Source organism: Macaca nemestrina, chromosome 14 (genome assembly GCF_043159975.1).
Source record: "Macaca nemestrina isolate mMacNem1 chromosome 14, mMacNem.hap1, whole genome shotgun sequence".
Classification (NCBI taxonomy): domain Eukaryota; kingdom Metazoa; phylum Chordata; class Mammalia; order Primates; family Cercopithecidae; genus Macaca; species Macaca nemestrina.
The window spans coordinates 18,030,607-18,045,497 of NC_092138.1; the positions used below are offsets into that span (position 1 = coordinate 18,030,607).

At 37.5% G+C, this 14,891-nt stretch overlaps 1 long non-coding RNA gene across 1 annotated transcript in view; it reads right to left on the reverse strand.

Annotated features, from left to right (window-relative positions):
* Positions 1-14,442, reverse strand: part of LOC105498731 (uncharacterized) — a 52,224-nt gene extending 37,782 nt beyond the window's left edge. Inside the window, exon 1 of the long non-coding RNA XR_011612405.1 lies at positions 14,190-14,442. This is a non-coding gene — a long non-coding RNA (uncharacterized lncRNA). The remainder of the gene's footprint in view (positions 1-14,189) is intronic.
* Between the last annotated feature and the right edge of the window lie 449 nt (positions 14,443-14,891).

Genomic DNA, 14,891 nt, shown 5'->3' on the forward strand with positions numbered 1-14,891 from the left:
TTACTTTTATACAAACAGAAAAGAGCTGAGCTCACAAAAATATATTTGAAAACGTGAAGGAAACACTATGGAAAAATTGGGAGAGGAAATGAGGATTTTAGGGACAGTGACTTAAAAGGATGGGCAGGATTAGAAGTGAGAATGCCAGTATTTTAGCTTTTTAATGTGTTGCTATAAATTCTTTGCAGGAAGAATTTGAATTGTCTATAAATAAAATAACTTATGCCCTCTCATTTCCCTCTGCAAATATCTATAATGTCTCTATGATGAGCGATCCCAAAGAGTTGCTGCTACACAGAAGGAAAGAGATGAATATTGCCACTGACAAGAATTGATACACTGTTTTTATTTTCTCAGACATCTATTAAAATTATCAATGGATCAATTTATTTTCTGAAGATTCAAAAAAGTAATGTTAAGTAGCAGGCTCTGGAAGCTGTGGGAATCTTCTCCATTTATTATTTCTGCACTACCTGGGAAAATATGTTCCTTTGTTGTATTAAATTGTGGTACTGGAGTTAAGTCTTTCAATTGAAAAGAAAACAAGAACGCTGGAGAAGGAGCTTGGGAAAGTATTTCAACAAGTTATTTACATATTTTCCAAAGCAATTGCCAATGTCTGGCAAAGGAGGGCAAAAGTATTTTTATGTATTCTGGAGGGATTAATGGGAGGCTTTATATGTTATATATCAAACTGATCTTGTATAAAATACATAGCACTATTTTAAGAAGTTCAAAAGGGTTCTTTCTGGCAACATAAATAAAACTAGAACTTGCAGGAAATACAATATGCTCATCCATTATCTGAATATTGTTTTGTTTTGTTTTTGTTTTGTTTTGTTTACAAGACAACTGTTTCTGCTTCTTGTCTCTTCAACTAAAATAGTTAATAGGCCAATTGAAGCTGGACAAACAGAATCGTATCACTGAAGCTGATGTACAATGTCCATGAGGAAAACTTCACAAAACTAGAAAATGTACTTCTGAGAATAGACTACAAAGGTTGTCTCTCAAATACCTTTAGGGAGTGGAATGGAGGTAATGCCTTAGTGATTTATCTATTCTTGATTTAAATTCAAGGAAATGGACCATATAGAAATGAGGGCCCACAGTTATGCATGTGGAATGATTTAGTAATAAAATGATTGATAGGTATTCAAATATTTTATCAAAGGAAGTTATTAAAAATAGGGCAAACCACAAACTCTGCATTACCCATTGTTAAAGCCTAAGGAGTAATTTTTTAGAGGCAGAAAAAAACTCAATTACCTGCTATATTTTTCCTAGACCTAAAATTTTATGACTATTTATAGCAGTTTTTCATGTACAGAAAATATTAATGTTTGTTCCAGGGGTCTTCCCTGACCTCCATCCCTTAGCAGGCCACATGCCCTTCCTTCACTATGATTTTTAAATTCATTTGGCCTCATTCATTATATACAGTCCATAGTCAGGTGCCATTGGTTCTCCCTGCAGAGAGTTTGTCTTGTCCAGTTCTCCCTCTCTACTCTACAGACAATTTCTCATCCCAGCCTCTGTGTTCTTCCCTTCGCAGACTTCAACATTGCTTTGCTTTCCTACCCTACAGCTACTTCCAGCTGGCAATGGTATCAACATTCTTCCAGTCACTTGAAAATGAAATATGAATTAGTTTTGACATCTTCCTTCCTTTCCACTCACCACCTCCATATATCATCAGAGACCAGGTCAATTCTTTCTTCCTCATGTGCCTTGAATCTGCTATTTGCCATTTTCTCTGTGTACAAGCTGAACTTCTGTTCCTCTAATATGGCCTTTCTTAAAATTGTTTAATGGTTCATAGCTTCTCAAAAGTGTTTAATGGTTCATGGCTTAAGACTCATTAAAATAAGCATCATTAAAAGCTATCTTTTGTCACATAAACAATGGTCTACTTACTTCAAACTATGTGTGATGGTTAAAAAAAAAAAAAAAAAAACCACAGGATCCCTAAATAATTTAAATAATAAAACAGTGAAAAATAAGCTTAAAGTCAGATTTTCTAGCTTCCAGTCTTGTTTCTGCCACAAACCTGCTTTGTGATCTTGGGTTTTGTGTACTCATTTGTGCTATGAGCAGGTTAATAAGCTTCAAGGACCCCCCTTTCTCTTAAAGTCTAGAATCCTCTGATAAATTTCTTTGAAATTAGATCCATTAACTACTGAGACTTGCTCTTCCTGGCTCTTTTATCTGTGGCAACTATCTTAGTCCATTTGCATTGCTATAAAGAAATACCTGAGACTGGTTTTTACAAAGAAAAAAGATGCATTTGGCTTATAATTCTGCTTGCGGGACGACTGGCTGTCTGGTGAAAGCCTCAGGTTGCTTCCACTCATGGCAGATGGTGAACAGAAAGCCAGCATGTGCAGAGATCACATGGCCAGAGACAGAACAAGAGATGGGAGAGGTGCCAGGCTCTTTTTCATAATCAGCTCACACAGAAACTAATAGAGCAAGAACTCTTTACCACTAGGACAGCAGGATAGCACCAAGCAATTCATGAAGGATCGGTCCTTGTGGCCCAAACACCTCCCATTCGGCTCCATCTCTAACTTTGGGGATCAACTTTCAGCATGAGGTTTTGGGGGGATAAATATCCAAACCATAGCAGCAATGACGTGCCATGTCTTCTGGTCCCCTTTCCTTCTAGGACCAATAATTTTTCTCAGCTTCCACCTTAGAGTTCTTCCTTCATTTACTTTGGTGTTCTTGTTGTACCATATTTCTCTTGTATTTTCTCTTCCTAGATTATGCATACTCACACTGGATTTGGATTTTTCTAATATCCTGCACATTTACCCATCAGAACATTTATCATGGGGTCTTGTTACAATGTTTTACTCACGCACATTTCCAGTGCCTGGCCTAGGGCCTGAAACCTAAAGATGGCTCATTAATTTCTTCAAGAGAACTAAGCCAAGAAGGTAAACACTATGGCACCACAAATGATTGCATTGCTTGGGCATTGTCAGTTCAAATGGATCCATGGCCATTCTACTATAATACAAGCAGAAAGCTGGTGCTTCTGTCTCATGGCCCTTTTTTCCCAATGAAACTGTCCCCAAGGTTTGATTTTAAGTGACCATTCTTCTCCTCTTTCCTCTCCAAAGCAACATGATAGCAAACACATTATTTGGGGCACCGAAGGAGGACATCGCATCTAACAAGCAGGAAACATAGTAGATATTCTCAGGCTTATCACTTACTTCTGTCTTTCTGCATGTTTTATGTAATCAGATTTTTTAAACAAGCCTTAAGTAGATGTAAATTCTAGGCCTTTAGATTTTTGGTTGACATGGGTGATAAGAGAAAGTTCTACATTTTATTGACTGATTATATTACATTATGAACATAAACATAGCTTAATTCTGAAAGTTTGGTCTTTTGTTTCCTCTGAGCTATTAGTTTTATCATTTTGATATAAAGAATCATAGGCGGTTGGGGTTTGAAAGAACCTTAAGAATCTTGTAGTATGACCTCATCTAAGCTGGGTTACTACAGAACACTTGATTTGCAAGATTTGATAGGTGTTCTGAGAAAAAATTTAAAGATTTGAGAAGCAAAAAAAGAAATGAAAGTTCTGTGAGTAACAATATTTGGGAAATGCCAAGTTTTTAACATCAGATTTGTTTTTCATATATATACACATATATATGATATATACATAAATATATATATTTCATATATACATACATATATTTCATATACATTCATATATGTACACATATGTATATATGTATATGTATATGTATGTGTATATATATATTTTTTAGAGACAGAGTCTTGCCCTGTCGCCCAGGTTGGAGTGCAGTGGTGCGATCTTGGCTCACTGGAACCTCTGCCTCCCAGCTTCAAGCGATTCTCCTGCCCCAGCCTCCCAAGTAGCTGGAACTACATGCACGTGCCACCACGCCCAGCTAATTTTTGTATTTGTAGTAGAGACAGGGCTTCACCATGTTGGTCAGGCTAGTCTCGAACTCTTGACCTCGTGATCCACCCACCTCGGCCTCCTAAAGTGCTGGGATTACAGGTGTGAGTCACCGTGCCCAGCCTTTCTTGTATTTTTAATGCTTTAATATGATAACATTCCTAATGAATTTTCAAGACTACACCAGGATATTATATAACATATCCCCAATTTTTTGATTTTTGAAATCTTTTTTAGTGAAATGCATATGAATATCCTTCAGATGAGTTTACTGAAAAACATATTTGGAAATTCTGAGATCCAAAAGATTATACCTTATCTATAAATACAGATGATTAGTGAGTCCTAGAACCAGAACCAGAACACTTAGAACCTCTCTTTCATTCTCTATGATATCATGTATTCTGATACCAATCTATACTGTTTTCCCATATTTTATGCTGCTTTAGATAAAAGGACAACACCCAAGAACAAAAACTACTTGGTAACAATAATCATATTTAGACAATATTTTAAAATTTTTGACCCGTTCCTAGTGCCAGTACTGTTACCTGAAAAAGCAAAAATTGCTAACCAATTAAAAAGTCTTAAAGATTCTGGCAAATTATTTATAACATTGAGAAAAAGCATAAAAATAAGTCTGAGTAATATTTTATATGTGTGTATATGTATGTACTTACACATGGTGTTTATAAACTGCCCCATTTTTATTTTTTAAATAGATACAAATTCTTATTTTTAAATAAATATGTCAGTTAAAATTGCTTCCATTATATAAGCAAATCAGAATCTGTGGTAGATTGTGATCTCACACAGATTTATCATTTTTATTGTGCTGTGCAGAATAAGTCAATTAATTTACATTTTTAAAAATATTCTTCAGAGACAAAATATCAGACGAGTCAAATTTTCAGTTCAACAATGACATGTGGTTTGACGTATCTTGCTAGTCTAAATTTGAATTTGCATTAAATTTTCCAAATAGGAATTTTTTTTAAATGGAGTTATGATGGCTTATCACCATGAAATAAATAAATAAATAAATAAATAAATAAATAAATAAATAAATAAAACTACACATTGTTTTTGCAATGGCAAAATGCTTAAAGGTCACCATTAACAAATAGGAAAAACATGTCGCATAGTGCAAGAGAAATGGAAACAAATTTGACCGTGAAAATGACTTCTGCTCTTATATGTCTGCAGAAATCTGGAAGACAAGTCAAGTCAAGACACCCGCTTAGCCTTTGACTCCACTAAGTATAGAAGACAGTTTATATGAACACTGTTGGTAACTCCTCCATATTTCAGTAAAGAAAATACAATGTAAGGAACAGAGACTTATAGAATCCTATGCCTGAAATAAATGTAGAAAGAACATTTTCTGTCTTGAAAATAATTCTCTCTAATAAAGTAAAAATGCCAATACCTATTGAAATATGTTTGGACAAATATTTGATATAGAAAAAAAAGAAATATCCCTTCCTTGCTTTGGAATCTTAATAGGCCCAAATATCTATAGATAGATAGATAGATAGATAGATAGATAGATAGATAGATAGATAGATAGATAGATGCCAAAATCCCAAGACAGAAAAACTCATCCAAACAGAGTGGGGTGGATTTGGGATACAGAGGACAAGAGTCCTTTCTAGGAACGGTATCATCAAATGTCGTGCATCACTCATATGCTCACTCACCTAAGGATTAGGCTTTGAACATCTAGGTGCCCAGTCTGAAATCTTACATTGAACAGATATTTACTGAAAAAGCAGTATGTGCCAAACATTATTGTAGATATTGGAGATTCAGTAGGGAAGTAAACAAGTATGGTACCTGTTTCAGAGGCTCACAATTTACCAGGAGAGATATTCCATAAACAATATCACACAATGGAAATGCCATGAAGAAAATAAAAGAGAATGATGCTATTGGTGGTTAGAAAGGGACAGTCTGAAGAGACGGCATCTGAAATGACAACAAAATGACAAGAAAAATCCATCCATAAAGGGTTCTGGAGGAAAGATATTCCAGGCAGAAAAGGATGGCAGATGCAAAAGATCTAAGGCACAAGAGAACTTGATGTGCTTGAGGGACAGATAAAGGACTACGGATTGGAAACATACTTAGGAGGCAAGAGGGGCTGTAGGATCAGGAGGTGAGACAGGCAGGACCAGATCATGCGGGGCTTAAGCAAAGAGATTTTATTCTATGTATCTGAGAAGGTATCGGATGGTTTTATGCAGAGGAGTAGCATGATCAGATTTACATTCTTAAGAGGACTGTTTCCACTCCTGTTTGGGGAATCAATTGTAGTCAGAAAAATAAGGAAGGAAAACAGTTACCAGGCGAGTGGCTTAATCCATTTGCAATGGTGGCTTAAAGACTTAGACTAAGGTATTAATAGTAAAAATGGGGGAGAATAAGATAGATTCCAGATATGTTTTAGAGATTGAATTGCCTTGACATGCTGATAGAATCAATTTTGGGGAAAGTGAAAGAGAAAAACAAGAAACATCTTCTAGCTGTTTGGCTTAAACAATTGAGGAACTGGAGGTGGGAAGGTGCCTTTACTGATACAGGAAGTCCTAGAAAAGGAAGGGATGTGTGTGTGTTTGCGGGGGTGTGTGTGTGTGTGCATGTGTGTGTTGTTGGAGACGGGCCATTTATCAAGACTTTGAAAAATATGTTAAGTTTAAGATGCCTATCAACATTTAAAAGAAGATGTCAAGTAGCACATAGATCTGGGAGCCCAGAATTTATGAGAGAAATCTGGTTTGGAGATATGAATTTGGAAGTTATTATCATATAGATAGATATGTAAAGTTACAGACCTAAAAGCATTCACCCAAGGAAAGTGTGAAGGCAAGAGGGCTCGCTCCGAAGTCCTAGAGCACCAAAACATTTGAGCTGTCAGGAAGGTGAAGAGAAACCAACACTGAAGGCTGAGAAAAAAATAGCACTGTGTGCCCATCTGTGATCACGAATGGAAAGTATGACCAGTCCACAGAGAAGGTGTTTCTCTTCAGTGGTGTTCACAACATGAGTTTTTGTCTTTTGAATACAGCCCCCTAGGTCCTCTGTGGAGTAAATGATCTAGGATTTCAGCTTATTACACAGCTCTGGAATAAAGAGGTCCTCGTGGCTAGAAATCTGTGGACCAGTCTGACAAGACTAGATGATTTGGACCCACTTTTATGTCCATTTGAGGAAAAACACCAAGAGTGGCTGATCTCCATGAGGGAGAGGAGAAGGGAGAGAAAGAAAGGGAGAAAGGATGAAGTTCAAGGTTAGAAGGCCTCGCTGGACTGACGTTTTTAATGGCCCTTGGTTTTTCCCCTCCTATGCCTTACTCTATAGCTTCCCTTAAGCGGATTACCTTCAGATACAGTAAGCCATGGAGAGGACACTTTCTGTCACAAAGATAATAGCCATTTTCATGTGAGCTGTTGTTGTGTTTTTAAGTTCTCGTGTCCTTGAATCAATTTTCTAACAACTAATTAGCATCCCTTTCAAAGTTCAGAAGCCTTGGAAAGGGCAGGCTATAGTGAAGTAGCTAATTTCTGTCTTCTGATTTTCAGTCCACACATCTGCTACTTTGCAATCCATCAGATTTCATGCAGTCCAGCTAAGATGTGATTTAACTAACAAGTATTCAAGCATAAGGTATGGTTTAATTTCTGTTCTCAGCTATGACATTTGAGGAAGAGTGTATGATTAGAATCTTACGATCATACTGATGCTGGATTAATTCTCTACAACTATTTATTGAGGTAAAGGTTTATGAAAATAATCCATTAGCTTTGGCTGTCTCCCTTTTCTTTAAGGTTCTTTGGAAGGCTGTCATGAATATTAATGTTGTTGTTACCACTTAATTCTTCTTCCTGTACCATTTCCTTCTCTGCAGCATTCTTTTTGAAATTCACAGGGCAGTTACCTCTCACCAAATTCACCTAGAAAAACTGTAATTCTCAGGGCAACATAAATATTCTGTTTAATTAAATTTTCTTATTAACAAGGGGTTAACCCAAAAATGAAGCAAATAAAATGGTGAAATTCTCACCATTCTTATTTAAAACAATAATCCACACAGTGATAGTACTGGCTACCTCAGGAAAGCCTTGGTGTTTGACACTAAACAACACAGAGGGCAGAGGAAGAAAGGCTCAGTCTCCAGACAAGCTAGACTTTGGTGTTGGAGAAGACAGGAATGATGATATAACTCCATCTAACAGAATACTCCACCAGAAGAGTTTGAATATTTAGGAGTTTGTTTTTCTCACATCACAGGAGGCCAGGAGATAGGTAATTGCTGTTCTCAGTTCTGGATCTGGGTCTGCAGAGCTCTTGCAGCTTCCATTTTGCCCTTTGGACCCTAGCCATCACGTAAAGACCTGCTCTCCTGCTAGAAGAGAGGCCATGTAAAGAGAGTTCCCTGGAGGATGAGAGAGAAGCCAGGTAGAGAAGACTGATGAGCCCCAACCAGCAGCCAGCACTGAATCCCAGACATGTGAGTGAAGCCACCTTGGATCCTCAAGCCCAGCTGAGCTGCTTTGGTTCACACCATGTGAAGCAGAAATGAGCCAGCCCCCACTGCTCCCAGACATCATTCCTCACTCACAGAATTATAGCAATAAAATAGTTATTGTTTTAGGCTACTAAATTTTGGGGTGGTTCATTATGCAGCAATAGAAAACAGAAACAGAAGGTTAAGCAAGTTCTTATAGTGATACGTTTCCCCTGGTAGAGCTCAGTTCTTTATAGAACCCTTTTTCGAACTTTTTACATTAATTATTCCCCTTTAGATTGTTGTATTTAGTGTTATCAGACTCCACCAGTTGCTAGAAAATCAATGTGTGTGTGTAAGTTTGCACACAATGCATATATATTCTTTGAATAAAGACCAAATACCTACTGATCTACCAATGAATGTTAATAGCAAGGAAAGAATAATTATAAAATCCATATGTTTATTTCATCTATCTTCCTAGTCTTGGAAACAAATTATTTACTTAAGAATTACAATCTTGTTTAGATTAATAGTAACATTTGGCATGTTTCTTTGAAACTCTCCTTCCTAAGCTCTGTCCTACATGATGTAGCACTCTATAAATAACACTAATGTTCACAATCAGGCTTTCATCCTCTACTTGAACTTTTTCAACATGTTTTCAAGCCACTGGTTAATGTCATTTAATTTTTTTGAACGGTATCAGGTAGATAGTACAGGTTTTATTATCTCTGTTTCACATACAAAGCAACTAAGACATTGACTATTGCACAAAAAATCTAAACATATGTAGCAATATACCAACAAGACTCACTAGAAAAAAACTTTCATTCAGATATTCCTCTTTTCAGGCGATGTTCTTTGCAAACCATAATTAAGAAGCTTATGACATCTAAGTGTGCTGATATTTCATGGGCTCTCTGTGTGTCCAAGAGAATTAAATGTCTAAAGAATCTTCAAAAAGAAACATACGATTAATTTACCTCAATGGGAAATACCTATAAAAGCAGGTGTCTTACAGCTCGCACTCAGGGCCTAACATTGTTTTAGAAGCAAACAAAATCAACTCAGCCTCACAAAAACTTTCCAAAACCATTAGGCCTGCCAAAATGCTGAGCAGCCTTCTATCAGCAAATTCCTATTTTACCTTCTTATATTTATCTAATCTACACTTTCATTTTGTCCCACCACATATTCACAGACTGAGAGAGAACACGCTGACCCCAAGACAAATACAACTCTGACAAAGATTTCCACCTCCTCCCGCCCACCCCCAACAAATAAAGAAAGAGAAAGAGGGTCTCTATTAAATTTCCTATCGGCCCATTGCCTTCTTCTTATGAGGCCCACCCTGGTCTCATGATGCAGAAGAAGGAATACATAAACGTTCAGCTTTCATTTTACAACTATGGAGAAGAACCATAGCCTTGCATTTTGTAACCCAGATGTAATTAAGAAGATTACTGCTCAAATGTAAAACCGAAGCTTGTTTTTTCACATCTTTATTAGTCATATGAAAGAAAATGATTAGGTTTGCTTTGATTTCATTTAGGCGCTGGGAACACGGACTAGTGTTTGTTTTCAAGGCTGCCAACGTTTAAACCTTCCAAGCAATTTTGGATTCAACAACTGAACACATTTAACAGCTAATGTATAACACACTATGTCCTCAGTCGAAAACCCACAGCAACTCCTAAAACATTTTAAACCATAGCTTTTGTCATGAAACTATTGTAAATCTATGTTCAAAATCTTGTTTAAATTTTGTTTAAACCTTTCTGCAAGTGGATGCCCTTTGAGAAATAATTTCTGGAAGTGTTTATATCAGAGGCACTTATTAAAGTCTGAACTGCAGTTATTGCTAGGGATTTAGTGAGGCTAATCACTTTATTTCAGTTTTGGAGTCAATATTCCTTGATTCACTAACTAGAGTGCTAAGTGGAGAAATAAGTCTTCCGATTAAAGAGAATGAAAAAAGAGATTCTTAAGTTTTCAATGGAATGACTTTTCTCCTTTTCTCCTCCTTCCTCTCTTCTTTTCCTTGTTCTCTGCCAATTTGTGCCATGTGGTTCAGACAAAAGTGCCTAGGAGGCAATCTATGTGAAAAGGATGATCATAAGATTGATTTCTCAGAAGAATGACAGAATATTGATCATTGAAGTTGACTGAAGGGTTCGTGATGAGAGGATTCCTTATACTAATTTCCTATCTTTGTATATTTTTTAAAAATTGTATAACGAAAAGTAAAAAATATTTTCTTAGGCAAAAATCAGTAACCAATTAACCAAAGCAGTTAACATAGTTAATAATTTCTGAGTAACAGAATTAATGCTAAATTTTCTACTTCCTACTTGAAAAAAAAACAGATACTAAATTTTAACGTTCCCTGCTCTGTACTGTCAAAAGCCCTATGACGTTTTAATGTGAAAACAACTTAAAGATTTGGTAACGTTAGGCTATTTAAAGGATAATTTGGCTCCAAAAGCATAAGTTAAAACTTTTTATATAGGTGATAAAGAACATTTGTGTTTGTTTTTTTAGAAGATTACCTTTTTAGTTTTATCGGCAAATAAAATGTTAATTTCTTTGTTTCAGTTATCTATTACTGCATAACAAACTACCCCCAAACTTAATGATTTAAAATAACAGCCAAATAACATTTGCTTGTGAATCTATAGAGCAAGAATTTGCATAGCAAGAGTGTCTCTGCTCCATGAAAGCTGGAGTCTTAGCTGGGATGACACAAATGGCTGGGAATCTGGTGGACAGCTCTGCTGGGGTCACAGGTCTGGGGCCTCACTTCTTCCTGTTGGCAGGGCTTCACAGTACTCCTCCCCATGGCCTTGCCAAATATATGATTGGACATAGTCACAGCCCGGTGGTCTCAGGGGTGGTTGGATTTCTTACATGGCAGCAGACTTTCCAAGAGAAAAAGAGGAAGCTCTCAGGCTTCAAAAAGATGGCTCAGGACTGGTACACAATGAATTCCTGCTGCATTCTATCAATCAAAGCAAATCACAAGGGCCAACCCAGTTTTCAAGGAAGGAGAACTAGATGAATCAGGATGCCTTACCTTAGCGGGGGGTAAGAGAGGTATAGGACTGTGGGCAGCCATTTTTGAAGACTATCACGTAGTGGCTCTAAAAGACCTTTATATTTGGATGTATCTGGTACTTGGAATTTAAAGCACATTGGAAAGTACCATCACCTAGTGGCAAGATGTCCTCAGTTTGGGCAGCTATCTAAAAGGGGAAAGGACTTTAGGATAGTGAAATGTAAAATATCTTTAGTACCCTTTCTCACAAATTAAATAAAAATTACTAGTACAGTAAAGGCACAGAGTTTAAGTCACATTACAAAGCAGATTTGGGGGGAAATGCGATTTCTTTATTCAGTCTCTAATCTGGATTTGTTCCCCCAAATGACTGTACACTGGTGAGTAGGAGAAAAAAACATATTGAGTACGCATTTTAGCTTAAAGCAATGATCTATAACCTAAACAGTCCACTAGGTAATGTTCAGCCATGCCCCTCTCCTCTATTAGTCTTCCAAAGAGAGCATCTGAGTGCATAGAAATAGAAGAACACCTTATGTGTTCCTTTGATGTTGACAGAAAGGGGCCCCTGAGCTTGTTCTAGTCTTTGTATATTTACCAAATATTCAAAGGGATACCCCTTTTTGTTCTGGTCATCGTGCCTCCTATTGGTGCTGTCATCTGTGGCTAATGAACTTATACCTCCTTTCTCCTTGGGAAAGGTTCTGGATGGTATTCCCTGGACAACTTGGCCCCCTTTACTCCTGCTGGCTGCAGATTCTAACTGCTGAGTTGTCCACATGGACCAGTGATCCCCACCCATCCCAGCCTGTCTTGCACAATCAATCCCATTGCACAGCAGATTCCACAGCAGTCCCATGATCATTTAATACAGCACTCGTGCCACTTAAGAACTGAAGGCTGCCAGGAAAGCCTATCCCAGAGCCTGTCTGCCTGATTACCCTCTATGCAGAAAAGAATCACAGCAAGCCTGAGACTGCTATCCTTAGGCCTGCTTACGAGGTTATCCCATGGCTAGTGTCTGGCACTTGGATTTTGGGAGGATTCCCGCCATATTAACTAATAAGAATGGATCACTGTCTCTCAACTATTTGTACAAACAATGTGGTTTTTACTGAAGACCTGTTTTCCTTCTGGGAGCCTGGAATTTGGCACCTGCCAGGAAGAGGCTACCTTCATGACCAGCTCCCAGTAAAAACTCTGGGCACTGAGTTTCTAATGAGCTTACTGGTAAACAACATTTTACACGTGTTGTCACACCTGCTTGCCAGGAGAATCAAGTACATCCAATGAGAGTTCACCAAGAGAGGACTCTTGGAAGCTTGGGTCTGGTTCCACCAAACTTTGTTCCAGGCCCTTTTTCCCTTTGCTGATTTTACTTTGTATCTTCTCACTGTAATAAACCATAACCATGAGTACAGCCACAAGCTGAACCCTGCAAGTCCTTCTAGCAAATCGCTGAACCTGGAAGTGGTCTTGGGGACCCTCGGCACATTCTCTGCCACCATGAGACTTTGATATGGTGGCATCTCAGATTCAGAATGTATGGTACAGCCTACAAGATAAGGTTGGAGGAAATCCAGAAAAGATGAAACTCGGAACTCACTTATCTTCACTTCTTTCTTCTTTCTTTCTTCTCCTGAGTCTGGAAGGGGGATCACATTATTCACCTCCACTATATCAAAATTTACTACCTAAGGCAGGTAAGCCTGTCAACGACATCAGGAGCTAAAGAAGTAGCTTCTCTAGACTGGAATAGAAAGTCCTCTTTCAGGTCAATAGCCTATCTTACAGGTTTTTTTTCTGACTGCATAGTTGTAGGTTGCATGTTGAATATCATCCATCATGTTCTATCCACAGTCCCTGTGCAGACGGATGCTTTGAGTGGAATGAATTAAGAGCTTATAACTGCAAAAGTAAAGGACTAAAGCACAATAAAACATTTCAAGATATTACCTCCATTATATTAACTTAAAGTTCATTGCTTTTGTTCGTATTAAGGTTAATAAAACTTTATTATGAAAAAAACTAAACGTGTGTATATACTATATATATATGTGTGTGTGTGTGTGTGTGTGTGTGTGTATGCATATACACACATCACCTCAAGTTAATAATACATGGTTTTCTTCAGTTTTCATGTGTTAGTTTCCAAAACTAAATTGCCATTACTTTTAATGTCAAAAACCACAACTGCTTTTGCACCAGCCTAATAATTTTACTTCATAAATTTTATCTTTTGTTTTTCAATATAAAAAAGAGATTCACCTAATCAGAGCAAACCCACTGGCAAATTTTCTCTTGTAAAGCGATTTTAAATAAAATACTAAATTTAGAACATCACTAAATGGCAGTGTTTAATGTTGTACATGATCCAACAAGTTTTTAATATATTGAGTCAAAAGTAAATTTTACCGATGGTCCAAAAATAATAATCAGGCTGAGTGATCAGTTTTACCTGGGAAGGCTGTAAACATGAAGAAAAGAACATTAAAATAAAACAACTAGTGACGAGAACATTCCCATAATGGCGAGTGCCATGTCCCTGGGAGAGCACATATCCTTGTAATAACCCCTTCTTCAAACTCAGTCTCTCCTTACCTTCTTTGCTTCCAAAACAACCTTCTCCCCTGCATACTAAATAAGGAGATAAATGCACTCAAGCAAGCAAGCATTACCTGGATTCCACGAGGTAAAAAATAACGTGGTGAGGGTCTTTTAGAGGAGGTTAGTTGTTCTCATGCAGCATAGTCTGATTTTAGTATCACCTGCTTTCATTTGGAATTAAGGAGAATCCAAAAATAAATGAACTGGCTCAGAACCACTTGATGAAAATAGTGTTGAAAGGCCCTGTCTCCAGCTGGCCGCCACACTGCAGAACCATGGCTGGGGTCCCCACCTCCCTCCTATTTCCCTTCCTATGTGAGAGCAGCTCATTCCTGCTGCCAGTGCATATTTAACATGAAATTCTTCAAGTACCACTGCAAAGCATCCAGCAAACACACCACCTCTAAAGTTAGTCTTACATATGTAGCCAGAGACATGGATAAATATAGAGACCTAGAAATATATACAGAACGCCAGAAAAACGTGCTCTGGGCCAGAAACATATTGTGAATATGCAAATATCTCAGTGTCTGGTACTGACGCTCTGCCCTTTAGCACTTGCCTAACTCCATCTTTCTCTCTTTTTCTCTTTGCACCGCGTCCCCCCGCCACCACTATCTTCCCATCTGTTTATTTTTTCCAAACTTTCGTTTTAAAAAATATGGTATCACCGCTTAAAAATAAGAAAAATATGGTGCCACAAATACGGCTGCCAGGTGTAACATATGATGCTGCTTCTGGGAGTCAGGGAACAAAATGTATAAAGGAGGCTG